This window comes from Urocitellus parryii, chromosome 3 (genome assembly GCF_045843805.1).
Source record: "Urocitellus parryii isolate mUroPar1 chromosome 3, mUroPar1.hap1, whole genome shotgun sequence".
Taxonomy (NCBI): domain Eukaryota; kingdom Metazoa; phylum Chordata; class Mammalia; order Rodentia; family Sciuridae; genus Urocitellus; species Urocitellus parryii.
Window position 1 is genome coordinate 51,371,086 of NC_135533.1, and position 15,735 is coordinate 51,386,820.

The window sequence follows — 15,735 nt, forward strand, 5'->3', positions numbered from 1 at the left end:
TGAGAACCTCTCCTGAGTCTCAGTTGTCTCAGCTGTATAGTACTTTCAGGGTTGTGAGAGAATAATTAATGAAGAAAGCCACAGAAGGACCCAGGACACAGTACACAATATGCACTATTATAACAGCATACACTATGCTCTGAACACACTGGACTTTTTACCCTTTGCAGAAACCAACAAAGCAAAGAATTAAAGGGGCAGGGAGAGAATGTGGAACACAAAGGAGTTTCAAAGGAAGATGATAGAGGTGTGGGTTATATTGGTATATTGTTTTATTAAAATTGTACTAATAACATTTTTTCAATATATGCATACTTTAAAAAGTTTAGTGGGGAAAAAAATCAACTTTAGTGTTTTGATGTAGTTAGATCCTGTATCTAATATGACATTCATTTTATGTAATGAACAACTATAAAAAGACAATTTGGAATCTCCTATGGTATAGAATTAGAAATGCTATAGAATATATGCCATAACTGGATATTTGAAACTACTAGCATCATGTAAAGGCTGTGATTTTATTTCTAATATTTGAGGAGTGGTTATTTTTGTTGTTATTATTAAACTTAATTTTTGAAATAATTTCAAATTTAATTGAATTGTGAGAATGATAATAAATAATTCCCAAGCTCCCTCTACCCAGACTCATCAATTTTGTAATATTATCTCATGGTTATTTTATTTTTCTCCACTACCTCCACCCCCATTCCATATACATATATGATTTTTGGAAACATCTAAAAGTAGGTTGTATACATGATGCCCATTATTATTATCCCTTATTATTTCAGTGTGTAGTTTCTGAAAGGAGGGCTATTAGTCTCTTACATGATCACAGTACAAATTCAGGAACTGTCATTTAATCTACAGTCCATGTTATGATTTTATCTGATGACAAGGTATAAGAAAAGTTGTTCACTTTTGGTTTATGGGAACCAAGCTAAAAGTTCACAATCCATACTCGTGTTAGCCTAATTATACCTTTTATGGAATTTTCTCTTAAGTAGGAGATCAGTCCTGGATCACATTGCATTTAGGTGTCATGTCTCCCCTTTATTCTGAAATGGTTCTTGAGCCTTTCATTGTCTTACTTGACAATGATATTTTGAATAGTACAAACCAGTGTGTTTTGTAGTATAAGTAAGTATGGATTTGACTCTATTTCTGTTGAGTTTAGATATTTTTTAATAAAATGCCATGTAAAGGATGTGGTATCTTCTCAGGATATCACTTCCAGAGGCAATGTGATATCCATTAGGTATTAATCTTGATCACTGGTTTAAGGGGTTATTTAGTTTCTCCCCTGTATAATTACTATTTTTCCTTTTGTCTTTAGTAAGTAATTTGTGGGGAGGTAACAAATGTTTTAATACAGAAGCTTCTTTTTTAAATGATCTTGATAATCCTACTTAGTTTTTAGAAGTTATCAGTGTCAAAAAAGAAGTAAAAGATTAACTGTTAATTGAGTCAATAATATAATAAGAAACTAATGAACTAATGATCAGTTAGGTAACTGGAAACTTTGGGAGGGGTATTTCTCATACAATACAAAATTAGACAAAGTTTATAATTATCCTTGATGCTGATTTATTGTCAGTAAATCCATTCAAATCACATTTATCGACTATTATATTCCAACATCATGAGAAACCATAAGTATACAAATGAATAAGACAAGATTTTTTTCCCTTTAGTTAATAAAAACGTTAATCTTAGTGTCCGTGTACTAGGTCCTAGGATGTCATGAATAAGATACGATGTTCTTATACTCCTGGAATTTCTAGTCTAATTATTGAAGAGCTCCCAGTCTAATAAGGGAAGTACATAAAATGTGTATTATTTCATGATGATAACACAAGATAAGCACAAGAGAGATGACCATGGCCATAGAACTTATCAGGTTTCTAAGAAGTAGGTCAGGAAGACAACAGCAGAATTTGACAGGGGCAGGAGAATATAAATAGCATCAGTTTTCAACTCACTTGAATTTAGGGAAGAGAAATAATAGATGATGAATAATATATCACTTTTTCCAAGTAAATATTATAATGTTACCAAGACCTATTTTGTCAAGGAACCTAATAGGTAACCTTTTGTTATATATTTGGATAGTAATTCATCTTAAATCACAAGTTGTAAATGCTATGTGATTGAATTTGAATAGGTAATCACTGCAGAGCTTTGTATTTGAAATCATATCATCAAAAGGCATTTTGACTTTTTCATTCATTCTCTCAACTGCTTCTCCTCATGGGCAAAGAGGTTTATCTACAAGGGGTAAAAACAAGGCTAAAGCTCAAGACTGTGGGACACAATGAAGTTAGCTCTTTTATATGCATGAAATTGTCAGTCTGACTTCATTAGCATCTTTATTGAAACTACCAAATCCAAAATCTTCTCTGGAACAGTGAGATTATGCCTCCTATCTGATGACAAAGTATAAGAAAAGATGTTCACTTTTGGTTTATGGGAACCAAGCTAAAAGTTCACAATCCATACTCGTGTCTCCGGACTTAGCACCAGTGGAACAAATCATCAACAAAACCATAACTTACAGCTAAACACTGCATGAATAGAATATTCTAATTAGATGATGGTGCTTATGTGTTTTTTAGTTCTTTTATTTTAAAATGGTTTCTAAAGTGGTACCCCAATGAACATAATAATCACATATTTTATCTTTTTAAGTTGACATTAATTTTTCTCAACCAAACTCCCATTTTCTCAAATGCAAGTAGTAACTGAGAAATCTCTAGAATCAACATAAGACAATATTTCACAAGAGATCAGGAAACTTGATGAGTGTTTGCTCTAGTTACAAATCATTAGCTATTGACAGTCAGCAGACTGTTGATAAAGCAATTTCAGTGTTATGACTGTCATCTAAAGAGTAAAGAAAAGGTTAGATTAGTGAAGGAATTTGAAAGGGACATCAGGGAAGTACTCACTCCTTCTATGCAAGAAGAATAGTTTCCAGGTAGGAGAAAGCCCCACTGATTCCATTGTTCAGAATCTCAGCAAAACCTGTGATGTCAGAGGGCACTAAATCATCCAGTGACCACTTGATACTGGAGTCCACATCTTTGCTGTTTTCATTGGCATACAATGGCACTTTCTTCTTGGTACTTTGTGAGAGAATACCTAAATCTACTGTCACTCACTTTTCTAAAATAAATAACCTTTGGGAAAAGAGTGAGTCACCATTGTGTTTTTAATGCTCTTATTGCTAGAAGAGACAGCATGCCAGAGCTCTGAGTGATGGCAGTTTCACTTATGGGAACAAAGTTTCTTTACATTTCTCAGAAGTTTTTTTTTTGGGGGGGGGGGGAAGGAACTATAATAGAATATTCTAAAATTCCCCCCGTCAATATTAGTTCTTTTATCTTAATCACTTGATAAACTGAGAACTATAATACAACCAAGGTATTATAAAAACCCCTCACTTTTAAAATTTTTTCTCATTTTAAATACTCAACCCAGCTAGATAAATGAAGATACAAATGAATTTGTATTTATTTGTAAATGAAGATAGAAAATAATGTACAACTAGATAGATAAAATGAAAGTCTAAAGGCTAGAAAATTTTGAGCATATTTGGGTTTGCATTTTATCTAACTGTCCCTTAGGATTTTACTTAAAGAAAACACAGAAATTCTGATTCTGGGAATTAAAAATAAGTCTAAAGAAGATACTTCATTGTCTACTAGTTAATCCTGCATTATTCTTGTGTTAAAAAGAGGCAGAAAATAATTCAATAAAAAATATATCAAGAGGTAGCAAGAAGAAAGGAAAAGCTAGCTAAGGTTTATTGAGTCATTTCTTCATACCTGACACTAGGCTAGCCACTTTAGATTCATTATTCCTCCTATAAGCAAAGCAAAACCATTAATCAGATTTAGTTTAGCCTTCATGTGTCTTCTGAACATAGAAATAAAAGGTGATACATATTCCCTCCACTAACTTTTTCTGTGACCTAGGAAAGAATCATTTTTCTCCAAACTAAAATACTTGAGATCTGATACATGAGAGATGCATAAATTTGAAAATTCACAAAATTGTTACTATACTCCAGGAGTGAGGGGTGGGGAGGAATAATGTCTGGGACACGTCTGACTCTCTAGAAACCAGTATTTGTCTACATACCACAAACTAGTTTTTTTAAAAAATCAATAAATGGAGACACATTCACTTGGAGAGTGCTTAGATACAGAGGACATGAAATTACGTCCTTCGTGGAAGTACAAAGTGGAGAGGTTTCACTTAGCCAGCAAAGACTTCAAATACACATAGGGGTGTTAGATAGAAAAGAAAATATATGTGTTCTACATACTCATCCTTGCTAGAGTATGAGGAGCACAGCCAGATCAATATCAATGCAAGGGAATAGAAAACTGTCTAACCAAACTGTCCTAAAATTGAATGGATTGCCTCAGGAGGTGGTAAGTTACCCATCACTTAGAACCATTGGCTGGTCCCTCGGTAGAAATATTATAAAAGAAATTCAAACTTAGATGGAAAGCTGGGGAAAGGGGTTTACTTTGAAGTTGATTCATACCCTGGAATTGTGCAGAAATGAAAGGGATATACAGGTAATTGAACCAAATCATTATGCCTCTGAACTCATACAGGCAGAAAAATAAATAAATAAACATTTTTTTACATGAACTATGCAATAAGAGACCTGAATTAAAAATGTCAAGAAAAAGTAAGCTGATTAAGTTAGAATATATTGTTTTTACTCACTAGTTGTTCTTATTAATAGGTCAAGTAATTGGTTTATGTCTCAGACTTTCATAAACTGAGACATAAACCAATTACTTGACCTATTAATGCCAGCACTGGTAGGAGGCATTGTTATTTTAGCCTTTATAAATATCAAATGTGACACTAGAGTACTGTCATTCATTCAGGTAACAGGTATTTATTGAGCACCTACTATTTGCCACTCACAATACTACAGGTTGGGAGATACAACAGTGAAAAACAATGACAGACAATTAGCTCCCTACCCTCATGGAGTTTTTAGTCTACTCTAATTGCCCACAGTTGAAATTAAGTCTACTATTTTCATGCACATGCTTTCATTAATTTCAGATTAAAAACACCAAACTAATAAAAAATTTTGTCTCTCATTCATCAGAAAAACCAACATTATCAACTTAGGAGTACCCAATTTACATAATTCAAGAAAGCATATTTCTACCAAAAATTCATTACTAGTTACACTTATGGAGTTTGTACAAATATGCATAAAAGTCTTCACTATGAATAACATATAGATACAAATTAATTACATGAATCTGATTCATTAAGAGAACATAATCATTTGAATAATCAAAAATCATTTATGGAAGTTAATGAGCTGACTCTTTACAGTCTTCAGATGTATAGTGCTTGTCTAAATCAGTAAAAGCATTCATAGTTATTACAGCTAGTTCTTATCTTAAAGATCCCCATAGCTTGATTTGCTATAAAAATTAAATTTGCAGATGAGTTGAAAGTTTGGTAGTAGGATTAGGTTAGAAGCTAGGAAACAACTTTCAAGATTAATTTATTTGATTTAGTTGATTCAACATTACCAAGAAAAGCTATATTGAAGAGGCAGAATCAATGAACTTAGGTGGAAGATGGCGGGGGGAAGGATCACTTTGAAGTTTATTCCAACCCTGGAATAAAAAGAACCAAATCATAAAAATCATAAAAGAACCAAATTTTCATGCCTCTGAACTCATATAGGTAGAAATACAGCAAATTTGAACAAACTTGTGTGTCTATAATATGTATACACATATCCATATGTATATTTTTAAATTGCAACATAATTGACATATATTTGAATTCATCCTTTAAAATGAACAATTCAGTGGGATTTACCTCATTTACAGAATTGCACAACCATCACCTTTCCTATTTAATTCCAGAAACTTTTAACCAACCCAAAGTGAAATCCTCTAGCCATTATCAGTTAACTCTCTGTTCCTTTCTCTCTCTAGTCTCTGGAAGCCACTAATCTGCTCTCTATCATCTATGGATTTGCCTATACAGAACTTTTAATGTAAGTGGATATATTATGTGTTCTTTCATTTCTGGCTGTTTTCACAGGTCATGTAATCAGTTTATGTCTCAGTTTATGAATGCCTGAGACATAAACCAATTGTTTGACCTATTAATGCCAGCACTGGCATTAACAGGTCAAGTAATTTTCATGAGTTCAGAGGCATGAAAATTTGGTTCTTTTACAATGCCAGGGTTAAAATAAACTTCAAAGTGATCCTTTTTTCCCCATCTTCCACCTAATTTCATTGATTCTGCCATTGAACTCTTTTTGGATATATAGCAATGAGTGGAATTTCTGGGTCTGTGGGATGTTCTGCTAGTGTCCACTATGAACATGTATAGAAAATGAACTTCTGGCCTGTTCTTCACTCTGCTTAGACCCAATAGAGTCCCCTTGGTCCCAGATTAGCCTCTCCTAGAATCATGCTGGCAACTTGTGTTAGCCATTTACTCCATCCAGCTCCTGGCCAAGACTATCCATAGCAGACCTGCCAACACTAAACTCAGCATCCAGTCCACATGGGAACTGAGGGAAAAACAAGAATGCAAACTATACCTCTCTCTGCCCACACCACCTTTTTAACTGTGATATGACCTCCCCAAGTGGATACCAGATAACCCTGCCTGCAGTTTCCTCCCAGAATCCCAACAGCTAATAGAGAATTAACCCATCTTCTCCTATTGTTTCTCCCCCATTTATCTGATGTATTTGTCCACAATAGGGGAGATGAGGAGAAGGCCAGCATGTCTCATCTCCTCTCTTGAGTTGCAAGGCTCAGAATAAAGAGTTGAGAACTTGTCCAAAAATCTTCCCACCATCATTTCTGTTTCCACCATTGTAGTGCACCAAAATGTGTGGGTTTTTAAAATAAATTCTTCTGTAATTTAGTGATTCTCATTAGAGGATGGTTTGGAATTCTGGGATGGTAGTATTGTCACAATGATTGGGTGGTGCAACTGACACTTAATTGAACAGGATCAAGGGCATTAGATGCTTTTCACAGTGTTTAGAACCATTCTGCCTCTACTTTTTTTTATTGTTGTTTTGGCACTGGGGATTGACCCAGAGGTGCTTAACACCTGAGCCACTTCCCCAGCCCTTTTTTATATTTTATTAGACACAGAGTCTCACTGAGTTGCTAAGTGCCTTGCTAAATTGCTGAGGCTGGCTTTGAACCCACAATAGTCCTCCCTCAGCCTCCCAAGCTACTGGGATTACAGGCATGCGGCACCATGCCCAGCTCTATTTTTTTTAAGTAATAGCTTTACTGAGATACACATACTGTATAAGTCACCTATGTAAAGTATTATTCAGAGGGTCTTTTATTTTTTGCATTTTCGTCAGATTAAATGGAATGTGCAGTAATTTAACATAGCTATGATGATTCTAGATGTGGCAATAGATGTTCAATATTAAAATGGCTTGAGGGCTTTTATTTTCCTCTCATTGCTATTTCTGATGTAAATTTTAAAGTTCTGTTCTCAGATTCCTAAAGAACTCAAACTTTATTTCAAATTTATGCTATATTTGCCATTGTCTATATTTTTATAGCTTACTCCTGCTATTTAACTTCAATGGTCTTTCTTATCTGTTGCCACTTTAACTCATAGTTTCCATAATTTAATTTTTAAGTGTTTTTTGTCTAATAAATATAGTCCTCTTCATGGATTTATAGAGAGGAATGAGTAGTGAGATAAAGGAGAAAGTTATGAAGGAAGAATGAAGGCCCAATCGATGTAAATCATGTAGAATGAGGTACAATAATATATGTCCATTGAAGTAAGTTTTTTCAAAATTTGAGTTTTAAACAAAAGTGCACCATGAACACTTCACCCTTGCTGTACCCTGTAGTCATATTTTTATTTTAACCAACTACATTCACATAAGCAAAATCTCTCAAGAAAAATAATTTGAATAGTCGGTGACACTTGTGCCAAAGGATTTTTTGTTTCAAAAACTTGAATCATAGGTACATGGGAATCCATTTCAAACCACACTTTACATTATAATCACTTAATTTTACATTATAATTATTTAATTTTTCTGTTTTTTTTAATATCGCTTCTCTTCAGTGAGATTTTGAAATGTATAAATCCAAAACTAGGAAAAATCTTTGCTTTAGGCTATATAGTAACCTAAAATCAGAACACTCTTAAGTTGGTTAATTCGGAAATTAACAGTATACAAAATGTAAAAAGACAGAAAAACTAAATAAATCTGATTCTTAACACCAAGAGCAACAGATTCTCCAACACACACACACACACACACACACACACACACACACACAGGGTTTTAGAATCTATTTCTTTCTTTCATTTTTTATTTTTATTTATATATGACAGCAGAATGCATTATAATTCTTATTACACATATAGAGCACAATTTTTCATATCTCTGGTTGTATACACAGTACCTTCACACCAATTCGTGTCTTCATACATGTACTTTGGATAATAATGATCATCACATTCCACCTTCATTTATAACCCCATGTCCCCTCCCTCCCCCTCCAACCCCTCTGCCCTACCTAGAGTTCATCTATTCCTCCCATGCTCCCTGTCCCCATCCCACTATGAATCAGCCTCCTTATTTCAAAGAAAACATTCAGCATTTGGTTTTTCAATTTTAAAATATAACTAGTAGAATGACTCTGACTTAACTTTCCTACGTACATACATGAATACACCAGAGTGAATCTCCACATCATGTACAACCACAAGACTGGAATTCTAATTAGAATAAGATGTACTCCATATTTGTATAAATATGTCAAAATAGACTCCACTGTCATGCATAACTAAAAAGAACAAATAAAAAATGAAAAGTTCTAACCTCAAAAAAATTACTTACATATTAAATTTTAAATTTATTTTTAACTGATACAGAAAAACATAAAAGTCATACATATTTACTGGGAAACATGATGTTTCAATACATGTATACATTGTGCAATGTTTAAATCAGATTAAACAGTCTAGCTCTTCCAATGTTTATCATTTCTTTATGATAATTAAAATTCCTCTCTCCTAGCTTTTTTAAATATATAGTACCTTATCGTTATCTATAATCATCCTACCATGCAAGAGCACACCAGAACTTCTTGCTCCTACCTAACTGCAACTTAGTGTTCATTGATCAACCTCTCCCTGTCCCTCCCCACTATCAAAGGTTTTGAGTGTATTGAGAATTGTGCAACCATCACCACAGTGATCTTAGAATATTTAAAAAGAAATCCTGTACCTATTAGCAATCAATCTTCACTTCTCCTCAAATCCCTATCCCTAAGCAACCAGAAATCTGCTTCCTATCTCTATGGATTTACCTATTATCTATATTTCATATGAATTGAATAATGCCATTATGTGGCTTTTTGTGTCTGACTCTTTTCACTTGGCATAATGTTTTCAAGGTTCATGTGTGTGTAATGCATTAGTACCTCATTTCTGTGGCTGAATAATATACTGTTGTGTTAATATTTATTCCACATTTTATTTATCCATTCATCCACTGATAGACATTTGAGTTGTTTCCACTTTGGAATATTTGAATAAAACTGTTATGAACATTCAGGTACAAGTTTTTGCATGAACTTATGTTCTTATTTTTCCTGGGTATATGCCCAGGAGTGTAATTGCTGGGTCATGCAATAACTCTACATTTAACTCTTGAGGAAAAGCCAGACTGTTCTTCAAAGTCTCTGCCCCATTTTACTATCCCGCCAGCAAAATATAAAGGTTCCAATTTCTCTCCACCCTTATAAATGCTTGTTGTATTTTTTATTATCGTAGGCATCCTAGTTGATGAGAAGTGGTATCTCATTGTGGCTTGATTTGCATTTCCCTGATGGCTAATGAAATTGAGCATCTTTTGATATGTTTATTGGTCACTTGGTTATTTTCTCTGGAGAAATATCATGCCTTTGGAATATCCCACTATCCTTTTATAAAAGTAAAAACATTCCTTACCATTATCTGAGCCTAGAATTTAGCTCCAATTTATATAGAATCATGAAGCATTTTTTTTGGTTGTAATATCCAGTGAATTCAAGGGAAGCAATTACCATGTAAACTGAGCATAGGTCATACCTTGTTTAATTTGGAAGATTTATTCATTATTTCAGAACATATCAGTGGCAGTGCCTTCGTGGTACTTGAATTGCTTAGTGCAATATGCCTTTTTTAAAAATCAGTCTGCATTTGTTCCTGTGACATGTAAATGTCTCAGAAAGATATGATACCCTTTTCAGCCTTTATAGAATCACAGAGATCTCATTGAATATTAACAATAAGAGTTGTTTTATGGCTTGGGAGGCAGAGGATCTTGTCCAAAGCCAGCCTTAGCAAAAGCGAGGCCCTAAACAACTCAGTAAGACCCTATCTGTAAATAAAATACAAAATAGGGCTGGGAATGTGACTCACTGGTTGAGTGCCCCTGAATTCAATCCCCACACCTGCCCCCCCAAAAAAAGTGTTGTTTTAAAAAATATTTTATCACTCCCAACTGACATATTTAATGTTGTATAAAAATCCATGTTGTGAAAATTACATATTAAAATTATATAATTTTTAATATTCTGTTGTTTTTCAATCTTACTTTGGTTTTGTTCACAGAATTTCTTGGTAGCCTTTTCTGATACTATTCTCTTTTCCAATCTACCTTCTTTCTCTTTGCCTAGCTAAAGATATATTATCAATGGTCTTTTTAAATACCAAAGATTGGACACAGTAGAATTTTAAGACAGGAGATGGGACTTATTTTACATTATACTAACAAAAAGACCAAAGTTATTTGTATGAATATCATATTTCCTTATTTTTTCCTTTTCAACTGCCTGTAATTTGTCTCCGCTCTTTCAATACTTCAACTATGATTATCCCCTTTCTTTTATCATATGCAAATAAGCCTGATCTATGATTATATATCCTAATTCTAGTTTATATTTTCATTTTCACTCATACTTCTGCTCTTTCATTTTCTCAGATGTCTGATAAAAAAAGTTTCTTCTCTTACATTCAAACTTTCATTATTACAAGATAGAAGCAGCTGACCCCTTCATTACATCTTCTTGCCTAGACATGCCTAGGCATTTACACATTGAAAGACTTTTTATTTTTCCAATAAATTACTTACCCTTTCTTTCTCTTCTATATTAGGCTTAGATTATTAAATTGATTTTTTTGGTATTATTTGTGGAGGTAATTTATGTTTTCTTTTCAAAATAATAAAGGAAGCATTACAAGACCTTACTTATGAACTTGGGACTTTGGTCTGACAGGGTTAGAACCCATGGTCTATAGATCCTCCTCTGACTTTCATAGGTGGAAAGTGCACCTTCTCTGTGCACCAGCAGGCTCTATGATGTCAGGTGAGTGTGCTTGGTTCTTGATATGCTGAAAAAATTTAGATAGTCATCTCTAACCCAAGCCTGACTTCAAGATTAATGGAGTCAGGTAATTACCCTCTCATCCCCAGCATAGCAAGCCCCAAGGCTTGGCTTCAGAGGTGGAAAACAACAAAACTCATGATTTAAGAGACAAGTTAAAATGTGTTGCTTTAATGGTTGCTAACTATAATGGACTTAAGCAAAGTAGGAGGTAACATAATCGTGTTTGATTCTATAAACTCCAACTGCTATGCAGAGAATTGACTGTAAGAGGCCCAGTACCAACTCAAGAGACATGCAAAAGCCTTTCTGGTTTTCTTTGAAATCCTGTGCAAATGAATGTACCTAGTCTTACCTTATGCATCCCCATGGTACCAGATATCATTAAATTCATCTTTTACCACTAAAAGGAATCTGGAGATTTATGAAATTAGCAGCACAATACTAGAATTTAAATAAAGACCTAGGTCAGTGGCTTAATGATCTTAAAAGTCTAACTCCTTTATATCCTCACTCTATGTATTGATTATCTTTAAGTAATGTGTTTGCTCAGCTGTGTCTGGACCTCTACAGCCTCCAACTAATAAAAGCCAAACAGAATAGGAGTCCAGTTGCTGGGGCATGAACTTGAAGTACTAAAGCTTTTCGCATCTTGCCTTCTCTGCCTAAGTCCTCCCATTTTATTTGTTTTAATAAATGATTTAATAACATTGTATTAAGTCCAATATCAAAACATCTCCAGTAACTATCACATGGCTTTACAGAAACTGGAGTCACATTGGTACATGTGAATTGTTTAATAAACATTGTATTATTAATCCAGCCACCGACATGTCTCTGATATTACAGACTGGAGAGAGTCATCAACTGCCTCAAATTATTTTGGGAAGGGTTCGGTATAAATTATAGATTATGGAATATATAAGTCAGGATTACCAGCAAGAAGAAAATCCAGAGAAAGGTTGGAGAATCTTTTCATGCAAAATATTCAAAAAGAAAAAAAATTATTTATTTCTCTCAGAAATAGATAGAACTGAACGTACTAGATTTATTTATCCCTTGCAGACAGAGGAGTCTGTGATTCATTAAGAATAGTAACTTTAGTAGAAGAATTTAAGGTTATTTGGGTCGTTTTCTGTCTGATTATGTGATTACAATTTCTGGTTTATTCTGTTTACTTTACTAGTACATACTTTGTGTTTCTTTTCTCTAGTCTAAATCACTCACTTCTTGATCAAATGAAGAATCTTCATGGAATATGACTTCTTATCTTACCGATTCAGCAATATGTTTACTTTTTGTATCAGTTTTCAGGAGCAGCATTATAAAGTATCACAAACTGAATGACTTGAAAAATTTGTTGTCTCAGATCTGGAAGCAAGAAGTATGAAACCCTCTGAAGATACTAGAAATGAATCTATTCCAGGCCTTTCTCCTGGCTGCTGTTATTTCTTTGGTTTGTGGAAACAGCTCCTTCAATCCTCACAGGGTGTTCTTCCTGTGTGTGCATGTGTCCAAATTCCCCTTTTTATAAGGACACTAGTCATATTACATTAGGGACCCACCCTACTCCAGTGTGACCTCATCTCAAGTATGTAATTATGCTACAATGACACTACTTCCAAATAAGGTCACTTTCTGGGATACTAGGGGTGAGGACCTCAAAATATAAATTTTGAGCAAGGAAATACAATTCAACCCATAACATTTACCTTTTGGCTAAAAGTTAACAATGCTTTTCATCTGTGAAATTATGACTGTGGGAAAGGAAGTAAAATGGTGCTTTTGAAGTGTATAGCAAGTATGACTTCTAGTTTCAGTTTCTAGTCCTGCTTATTTTTCTTCTTGGTATTGAAGAAGAAAAGTGCCAGAAGTCTTGAACAATTTTAAGTATTCATAAGTCGGTCAGAGTGGGTTTTGTGAAAGAAAATATAGTATCAATAGAGATATGGCTACTTGTCATGAGATAATATGCAAAGTTCCAGCCAAACTTTAATGCCAAATTTTTTTTTATTTGAGCATATAAACACTGCTGATGTACACCTTGGCTTCCTGATGTCATTTCCCTCAAGATTAAGAATCTTCAAAACCAAATTCAATCCAGGCAAAATTGTGACGCAAAGGAGAAGTGCCTTTTTGGCTAGTCCTTTCCCTTCCTCCCCTTGCACAGCATGCCTGAGGCACTGTACTATGTCCCAACTGCCAGCATCCTCTGGGTCCTCTAGTCATTCTGCCTGAGCCTTGCTGTTTGGCCCTTCCTGCCTCTGCCACTCAGGGTTTATATGAGCTCACTTGGAGAAATCTGTAAGTTCTGAATTTCTTCAGGGTCAGACTCTCTAAGATGACTTCTTTGATCACAATTAGCAAAACTAATGCTTTGTGGTAGTAGAAGACAGATAAAGGAGTTACCCATCATCCTTCCACACCTTCTAGATAAATCCATGTATCAAAAAAAAAAGAACTTCTGGAAACAATGATGATGCTCTGTTGTCTAATTCAGTATAGTAGCTTTTATTTGGATCCTTGGGCAGGGCCAGCCATTAAATATGCAGGGTCCAGTGCAAAATGCCCAAACAGGGCCCCATACCAAGCACCCCAATTCATGGGAGAGAGGCAACCCCAAAGAATTGTAACCTCCTTGCTACCATAAGCTCAGTACCTAGATTATGTGTATTCAAAAGGCCCCAGCCTAGTTACCCGGCAGGCATGCCATGGTACTAACACTCTAGGATGGAGACAGCTGCCACCTTGTCCTTCCCTGAAACACTATAGGACATGTACCAGATTCTGACCCTCCTTGAACCCACACCCAGAACCCCTGCAGGGGCAGAAGGCAACAAGAGAAATAAGGTTTCCTCCATCTGCTGAGGTGATCTGGCAGCTGGCCCAGGAGAGAGTGGCAGTGGTCATGAGAGTGACTAGCAAGGAAGACGCAAGGTGGGCCTAGAGCATCAGGGGGTGGAAAGAAGAATCCTAGTGCACCTGACAAGGACAAATGGGGAGGCAGTAGGAGGTAACATTTTGTGTGCATGAAGGCTCAACATCACCAGCAAATGCTACATTGTCCCATCAGACTGATTGTTAAAGGTTTCAAGACAGCAGCCACAGAACATTAAACCACAAGCACAGGGGCTCCATAGAAAAGGAAGAACATTTTTCATGCAAGCAGATCTTTGTAGTCTTTCTTCAATCACATGACATCATAAGAGAAACCAAAAACATCCTACAAAGCATACAGGATTTGGCATGAGAAGACCAGGATTTGTATCTGAGATTCAGACTTATTAACTAGTATTATCAATACTACTTGATATGACAGCAGTTAATAAAAAGTATAGGTCACTATATCACTAATTGGTTATTTTAATATTCTAATAATTATATTTCAGCATAATTTTATTATATGATCTTATTTTTTTATTTTATGCATATCTATACATTATTCCAAGAAGAAAGTTTTGGGGCTCGATCAGACTGCCTAAGTGGCCAAAGACACAAAAATTTTTAGAAACACTTACAGGATTATGCTAAGGAGAAAAAAAAATCTAGACACAAAAGTCTACTTACTCTGTGATTCCATCCACATGATATTGTGGAAAAAGCAAATTTATAGGGATAGAAATCAATAGGGGAAAAAGGAAATTGACTATAAATGAGTATTGTTTACTGTTTGGAGCAATGTGGTGGTTACACAACTGTCTGCATTTGTCAAAACTCTTGGTATGCTTAAAAAAGGAGAAATATAATGCATGTAAATTAAATGTAAGTACACCTGACTGTTTAAAACTGCTTCTATTAGTACATTAGAGTTATACATAATAGTGGGGTTCATTTTGATAGAATCATACGTGCATGGAATTTAATTTGCTCCATTTCAGTCCCCAGTGCATCCTCTTTCTATCCTCATCTCCTCCCTCTATTTCCTTTCCTCTATTCTACTAATTTTCCTTCTACTTATTTATTGTTTTGATAAACTTGATGCTCTATAGATAAACATAAAAGTGCAATTTACTGTGGCATATTCATCTATATATGTAGCATAAGTTTGTCAAATTCATTCCACATTTCCTCCCTTTTTCTGTCCCTCCTCCCTCCCTCTTGATCTCCTTTCTCTGTTCCACTGATCTGTCCTCTATTTTCATGAGATTTTCCCCCACACATCCATACTCTTTTTTTTTTTAACCTTACTGTACTCTAGCTTCTACATATGACAGAAAACATTCAAACCTTGACTTTCTGAGTCTGGTTTATTTCACTTAGCATGGTGTTCTCCAGTTTCACAAGTTTATTG